We start from the raw sequence: 8,715 nt of genomic DNA on the forward strand, positions 1-8,715 counted from the left end.
GTCACTCAGTATGCTACCAATTAACTAGTTATAGTTTAAGTAAAAGGCATTTGATTTTTGTGTTTATTCTTCATATTGCCAAAGTTTATACTCTTTGAGAGTAGATTGCCTTTTGAATTGTTTAATGCTTAATAACATGCCTCTTACAAGCATCTATTTTAACATAGTTAAATGTATGACTAGTTGGAGTGTTGAATATTTTATTACTCCTCCCTTACTTGTAAGAAAAGCTTCACCTTTCACTTTATTGTCTTCACTTTAATATACATTTGATGATATATAAGAAAGGGACTTATCTAGTGAAGTTGGTTGTTCTTATTGGCTTCCTTTTTACTTGTTTTTGCTGCCAAAAACCGAGAGCATGTGCTCTCTTCCTTTCTTCTTTTTCGGTGCAAAGATGAAGGCTAAAAGTGTTAGTTCTCTTTAGACATATTTTGGTTATATGTATTAAAGCTTAAGAACAACATTTTACAAGTGTTATACTAGCATATATGGTGGTTTTGTCTTGCTTGGTGGATACTTCTAAAGAGCTCTTATTTAGAGCTTAATGCCATCTTCATCAACTTCCAACTTCCCATGAGGATCAAAGTCTTCAAAGGTTGTTATGATTTCTCTTCTATGATTGTTTTAATCTTTTTAACTCTTGCAAAATGATCATTGGTGGGAATAAAACTAGTTTTATTTTTGTTCAAATCTTAAGTTGTAACATCCTATTTAATTAATAAATAAATAGATAAAATTTGATGAACGAATAGTCGCAATAAATTCATATTATTTAGGGGATTATTGGTTGTGGGAAACCAAATGTTATAAATCAGATTATTCGGGGGTTAAAAAGGAATATTGGGATGTATTTTGAAAAGATTATGGAGGCTAAGGGGCTGATTAGTAACGATTCAGATTATTTTTGTAAGGATTTTAGAAGATCAGGGCTGTTTAGTAAAATTCGGACTTATTTTGTAAAGGAATTCCAGGGGCAGGGTTTAAATGGTAAATTGTAGACTTATTTTGGAAATGAATTCTAGATTGAAGGACCAGTTCTGCCATTATGGCAATATGTTTTTGTGTCGGGTATAAAAACGTAAAAAACCCTAAACCCTAATGAAGTAGTCAGCCGCTAACCCCTACCTTATCCCTCCTGTTACGGCCACACACCTCACGACGCCCCATTGCCGGTCGTTGCTTCTTCACCCGCTGAAGCCGGAGAATCACCACTGAAGGGCCACCTGAGTAGCTGCCTTATTCAGTTGCCGATGAGGGCGAAGAGGTTCGACGAGATCGGAAGACTTGTTCATGGGTGTTGCTGTTCGAGTATTGGTTGCTGCCTCATCGTACGACCACCGTCGCCACGACCAGACGCGCCTCACCTTTCCTCCTTTGGTTTGCTCGGTTCGCCACCATTCAAGTCACCGTGTCAAGAAATAGTCGCAATGTTTTTCTTCTTTTACTTCTGTTGTTGTGGTCGTGATTATTGGTGATAGATTGACACCATTCCCGGCCGTAAACCGCCTTTGTCGCCATCGTTTAGTCTTTCTCTCACTGATCCGGTTATCATCCGCCACCCCGAGGAGGCTGCTTTGGTGTGTATTGTTGTTGTTACTAGTTGGGATGTGTGTGTGTTTTCAGTTGGCTAGAAAACCCCGAAATGACCACCATGGCTACCAACCATGGTGGTTGTCGCCTCTACCTTGGTTCTGCCACCACCTGCCACCACAAGGGTGGTTGTGTGTGTGTGTGTGTATGTTCATGTTAGTTAATGTGTGTATTTGGCATTTTCATTGTAACATTGTAACCGAAGCTAGAATAATAAAAGGAAACCCTAACCACCACCGTGAGGTGGTGGCTGCTGCCTCCTGCTGTCGCCGGCCGCCGTGTCAGGTGGCAGTGTGCTTGCCTCGTTAAGTTCGATTCATGTAGGGTGCTTGAAACCCTAATGGGCCTTGTAAGCCCTAATGGACCCTAATTGATCCAATAAAACACTAATGGGCTTAATGATTTTCAAATGGGCCTAATAGGCCCGATAAAGCCCTAATTGACCTAAAAGCCTAACAAACTTATAAATGGGCTAGTATTTAGTTTGAAAAAAACCCTAATACCAATAAAACTCTAATTTAGGGCATTAATCGGGACACATGAGAATTATTTAATAACTTGAGATATTAAATAATAACCATTGGCAAAAATGAATCTAAACAATATTGGACTTAATGGATTAAGTCATTAATGGGTAAAGTAAGAAACACTTAACCCTAATCATCATTTCATGTGAAGACCCTAATTTTAGGATCATGTGCTTGGTCCTATCGAGACTCACATTTGGGCCATTGGAATGGAATTGTGTACTAAGCCCAATCACACCATATGACTTATTTAGTAAAGTGAGGGACTTAATGGATTAAGTCCTTAATGGGTTAAGTGAGAAACACTTAACCCTAATTGTCATTTATGTGAAACCCTAATTTCACTTGGGCTTTGTGTTGGGCTTTTCCTTTGGGCTTTGGTAATTGGATTATTAATGGGCCATCCAAGAATAATCATATGAACTAGAATATGTTAAATGGGCTTATGGTAAAGGCCCATATGAGGATGTAGGCCCAATTAAGAAAATTAGGTCGTGGTCGGGCCATAGTTTGGGCCTCGATGATTATATGATGTTGGGCCTTAGAATAAGACCATGTAGAGGCTTAGGCCCAATTCGGAAAATTGGGCCATATGTTGGGCTTTGACTCATAGTTGACTTTTGGGCCTTTAGATTGGGCCTTGGGCTTGAATCAAGCTAAGTTGGGGTTAAAGTAGTATTTACCCCAAGCATGGACGTATGGTTATGTATTGGAACCCAATTACTAATTGGGTGTTATTTTAATGTTGATAGTTCGGGAACCTGTCCTCCAGCAACTGGGGTTGGGTTTGCGGGACTTCATCCGTGCCATATGAGTCTTCTCACCATACTCATGGGTCTAAGGCACCAAGGTCGGCCCATTATGTGATTATGATATATGTGTTAGTTATTATTTGATTTGATATGATATGTGATTGTGTGTTTTGCATGAAGACCCCGGGGGGAGCCCATGACATTAGATGTAAGACCATGTGGGGTAGCTCATGGTAGTACTAGGTAAAGACCATGTAGGGTGGCCTATGGCATTGGATGTAAGATCATGTGGGATAGCTCATGGCAGTCCTAGGTAAAGACCATGTGGGGTAGCCTATGACATTATTACAGGTTTTATGTATTCATGGCTTATATGATATGTGTGTAGCTTTTATAGCTAACAGGATATGTGATATGTGTGTCGCTTTTATAGCTAACAGGATATGTGATATGTAGATTGTGTGTGTGGTATGCTCTGGGAAACTCACTAAGCTTCGTGCTTACGGTTGATAGTTTTGGTTTCAGGTACTTCATTTTCAAAGGAAAGAAGCCGACTCGATCGCAACGCATCACACTATGTTTTTCGCACAGGAGATCTTTAAGATTACAGTCTAATAATATTTTATGATGACATGCTCGATTATTGGGACACTGGTTTTGACATGAGATATTATTATGGCCGTTTTATTATACTGTTGGTTATGTAATAACTTAATTAAAACAAAAATTTTGGCCAATATTTTTGGGATGTTCCATAAGTCTTCCGTTGCATTGTTTATGCTTTTGAAACAATTTTTGAATAAAAACCCAATACATACACCAATCAAGATTACATGACTAAACCTTATTTTTTTCCAATTAAATATGCTAACACTAATATCATCTGCCATAATCATTATTGCTCGCATGCAGTTAGATAAACCAATATTTATTTATTTATTTATTTTGGATTGTTTTTTGTTTCTAAAATAAAAACTGAATATCCAAAAACCCTAATAAAATTATTATGTAAATTTATTATTTTTAATATATACCTTTACTTATTTATTAATTCCCTAATTATTTTAATAGATGAAAAGTCTCACTAAAACACTCTTGCATCGGGTAGTCGAATTTTGTTATTCAAAACCAAATCTAAGTTCAAAAATCATCTAAGTTTGTATTTTTGCTGAGAATGACGTTCCAAGCATGATAAACCCATATTAGAGAATTGTTAAGAAATAATTTGAAAATATCCAATTTTTTGCATATAATGAATTGTTAACAAATAGTTGGAGAATATTATACCTAAATTATTTCGTGGTGGTGATCATTATAACCATAAAATTCATTGCGTCAAGTGGGAGTCAATGCTTGCTAGCAAAGGAAAAGATGGGTTATGAATTGGTTCTTTACACGTTTTTAATAATGTTTTAATCTACAAGGCCCAATAAGGCCCAACCAATACAACTATGGCCCAAAACAGATTAATCGGACCACTAACCTAAAATATAACTAGGCCTAAAACTAATTAAGGCCCAAAGGGCTTACAAGCCCACGCGAAGCCCAAAAACCACTTCAGTACGCTCAACGTATAGAGTGCGTGGCTATACGCTCTGCGTACACTATATTACGCCCATCGTACAAGCAAATTAAGCACTACTTCCATTAAGTTCCTAATAATTGATATTCTAATGTCTAATATTAGATCTGAGCTCATTAAGACGTCCTAGGGCATACAATTGGCAACTTTATGCCCTTGTATGCTATAAGGGACTTCAAAACTTCATTCTTCACATTAGGACTTCATATAAAGCTTCAAACTCATGCATGGAGTCTAGATAACCTTTAAGCTAGCACCTTTATGCATCTAGTATGCTCACAAAGCTCATATCTAACCATCTTAGTCTCTGGAGTTGCTCAACTCTCACGAGAAGATCCAAGAACCAAAAATGGGACAATATAGAAAACCCTAACACAATATAATGAATAAGATAGCAAGATTAAGACTTTATACCTCTAGAAGCTCCTCAAGGTGAACTAGATGTAGGTTCTTGAAGTCTGATGCCATACCAAGCTTCCTCACTATGTTCTTCTTCTTGAATAAGCTCCAAAATGGCCTCCATCACACTTCTATGCTCCAAAGTCACCCTCTCAAAGGAAAACCGAGGTAAAGGGAGGGAATCAGACCCTATAGGCTGATTAGGGTTTGGTCTAAGTGGCTTAAGGATGAGTAAATAGGTCTCAAGTCCGGATTTTAGAGTTTTGCTCTTCTGTCGCATACGCCCCGCGTACCTCTTGGTATGCCTAGCGTATGCGGCCACCCTCCGTGATCATCCATCCTTAGTACGCTAAGTAGGGGTGGCAAATCGTGCTATCGTTTCGTGTTTTTGTCTGACACGACACGACATGACAATGTTTTATATAACACGAACACGACACGACACGACAAGATGTCGTGTTTTTTCTAACTAACACGAAAACGAATGAATTAAAAAACGACAAACACGACACGACACGAAAAATATAACATTTACTAAAAACTTGTTTATTTTTATCAAATATAACACGAAAAACAAGAAAAACACGATAAAGAACTACTAAATCGTGTCAATTTCGTGTCGAATTTTCAACATGAACACGACACGACACAATATCGTGTTTTTTACTACTAACATGAACACGACACAAACACGAATTCTAAATTCAGTTTCGTCCCAATTTCGTTTCGTTTTATGTATTTTTATTGTGTCATGTCATAAATTGCCACCCCTAACACTAAGCGTACTCCTGAACTATGCCCAACGTACGTTAGGGACCATTATGCTGTTCTTTTTCATTTCAAGGGTACAAAGGGGATTTAACTAATTTGGAGTGTTACAATGAATTTACTCATGATCTCTATGATTACCAAACATTTTGAGTGTTGATTTACTCATGATTTCTCTGATTATCAAACATTTTGAGTGTGGATTTACTCATGATTTCTCTGATTACGAAACATTTAGAGTATGAATTTACCTATTATTTCTCTGTTATCATATATTTTAAGTATGGATTTATTCATGATTTCTCTGTTATCAAACATTTTAAGTATGGATTTACTTACGATGTCTCTGTTTATCAAATATTTTAAGTATGCATTTACTTATAATTTCTCTTTTATCAAACATTTTCAAATATGGTTTTAACTACAGAAGAGATACTTTCGAACTTAAAAAGAAAGAGTATCATTACTGCGGTTAGAAGAAAACCTATAAACTCTCACCAACCTTATGTTGACTGTCAAAACTACATATATTCTCAGGATATCAACAATCAAGCTTTCAGTCTGAAGATTAGTCATGGATTTCAGGCAACCTAGTTTTATCTAATTTTATGTTATATCGGCCTATCTGTTAAGGCAAATTTATGAATTTATAATTATTATGAACCTTATATTTAAACCTTAAGGTGGAATGTAACTGCTATGTTGTTATTGTTGTAACTTGTGATGTATATTCAATTTGCTTGTGATTTATGAACTAAGCCGCACAACCCAGCGTATTCCGTTGCCTCGGCCGGGGGTGTGACAACAAAACATTAAATTCTTCTTCTAGAGGTTTCACCTAATCCATTTCGCATATATACGATTTCCCCAACAACCAAACAAACTTTAATTTATTCTATTTCATTATTCATTTCTACTTAGGTTTCATAAAATATATACGAATATTAAAGTAAGATTTCAATAGGCCCAACCGGAACAGAGGAAGCCTTAATTGTCCTTGCCCTTGAAATCCCTTGTTTCCATTACACTATGGTTACTTTAAGTTTAATATTTATTTTTATGAATAAAAATAATTAAAAATAGAGTAATTATTTTGGAGGGCCATGGTATATTTGAGACGGGGCACCCCACCTCAAACCCGAAAACATTGTAAAAATACATCTTGTGAAGAAACAGAAACAGGGTCTTATGGACTCGGGGTCCTACGAGGGGTTTTGACACCACTATATTAGGGTCCTACTAATTATACCCCATATTCACTTATTGGACCCAAACTATTATGAGTTTTTATCTTTTTCAGACCTTGAGAATTGTAATTGCTTACTTTATAATCTCATCTATTTTTACAATTGCGGTCACTATCTCAAAGTCAATTTTACTTTTTCAATTTTTTTTGAAGGTGAGTGTCTTGTTGATACTAAAACTTATTTAATTTAATACCAAAAATTATTTCATTTCATCCGACAATAAAGGAGCATATGGGTTATCATTTTAATTTTAAAAGAATAATAATAAACCATCATATTTTTATTTATATAAAATCGAAACGTTATAATTATAAAAATACACATACTGCAAATTATAGATTATCATTTGAATGCTTTCAGTTGATAGTGACTTTTATACATAAATTATATATAAGTACCTAACAATATATTTATAAAAAATGATTTTTATAAATGGGAAAATAACATAAATGCCCAACAAACTTTCTAGGGTTGACCTTTTAAGTCCCTAAACTAAGTTTGTGTCTTTATAAGGGCATAAGGTTAGAAGCAACCTGTCTTTTTAGTCCTTCTAACCTATTGTCCCTGAGATTTAAGAGGAAGGGTAATTCTGGTCCTTTTTCGGGAAATGGGTTTCATCCGAGAAGGTTTCGGGTTGGCGTATGTTGTTAGAAGCATTGGGCTTCTCGTCACCCTCGTATGAATGTAAAGTTATTTGGGAGCGGGTTTAGAGTAGAGGAGTTGCAACGTTTTGACGATGATTATTGTTTATAGCTCTTTGTGGAATAAGTGGAAAAGGTCCCATGCATGCATGGCATGCATGCTTGAAGTTAGCTGGGTACGCCCAGCGTAAGGTGGACGTACGCCCAACGTAATGGAGGAAAGAAGCGCGGGTGGCCAGGTGAGTACGCCCATCATACTAGAGGTACGCCCAGCGTACTCTCAGAAACCCCAAACCCTAATTTAAGAGCCACCACTATATAAGGAACATGTTGGTTCATACCCTAGCCTCCATAAGCTCATCCTTAACCTCAGAAACCCTAGAAACCCGTATTCCCTCCATTGTTGGGTGTGTTTAGCCTTTGGAAGCTCATTTTCTCAAAAGAAAAGCTAGAAGAAGAAAAGAGAAGTTGTCAAAGAAGGAAAGGAACGATTGGAGCTTGTAGATCTGAAGAGATATCATCCTTTGAAGCTTATTTGAGGTATAAAGCTTCTTGCTTTCCATTTATTTTGCATAGATCTAAGTGTTGTGAAGTTTTTAGCATCTTTCTTGTCCCATAGTTCTCATCTTGATTCATGCTTTGTATTGGACGAGATTATTTGTCCTTTCAGACCTTTGGAGAGGTCTTGAGTGAGAAAAATGAGGTCCTAAGGGCTGTAGTTGTTCCATGTGTGAGATATATAGGTCTTAATGGATTAAGACCTTGGATTAAGAGCTAATGGACGTCCCAAGTGATAAAGTTTGAGACTTTATGAATTCTAATCATATTTGGCCTAAGGATCTGAAGTTTGGGCTTAATAGCTTAAGCCATTAAGAAGTTATAATGACTTAATGAGTAGAGCAGTTACGCCCCGCGTAACACGTGATTACGCACCATGTAGCGGGCCACACCCCCGATCCCCAGTCGCGAATAAGAGTGTACGCCCCGCATACCAAGGAGGGTACGCCCAACGTACTCCCCCTGTTGGACTTCCATGTTGGGCCTTAGAGTTTGGGTTGTTTTTGGGTTGGTTTATGGGCCATGACTGGGAATTTATGGATAGAGTATTCTGGGCCCAATTATTGTTATGAACATTGGATCTAGGCCCATTTGGTGAGGTGGGCCCAATTTGATAAATTAGGCCAATATTGGACTTTATATAAGATT

The sequence above is a fragment of the Lactuca saligna genome, chromosome 7 (assembly GCF_052625555.1).
Source record: "Lactuca saligna cultivar CGN05327 chromosome 7, ASM5262555v1, whole genome shotgun sequence".
In the NCBI taxonomy this organism is placed as follows: domain Eukaryota; kingdom Viridiplantae; phylum Streptophyta; class Magnoliopsida; order Asterales; family Asteraceae; genus Lactuca; species Lactuca saligna.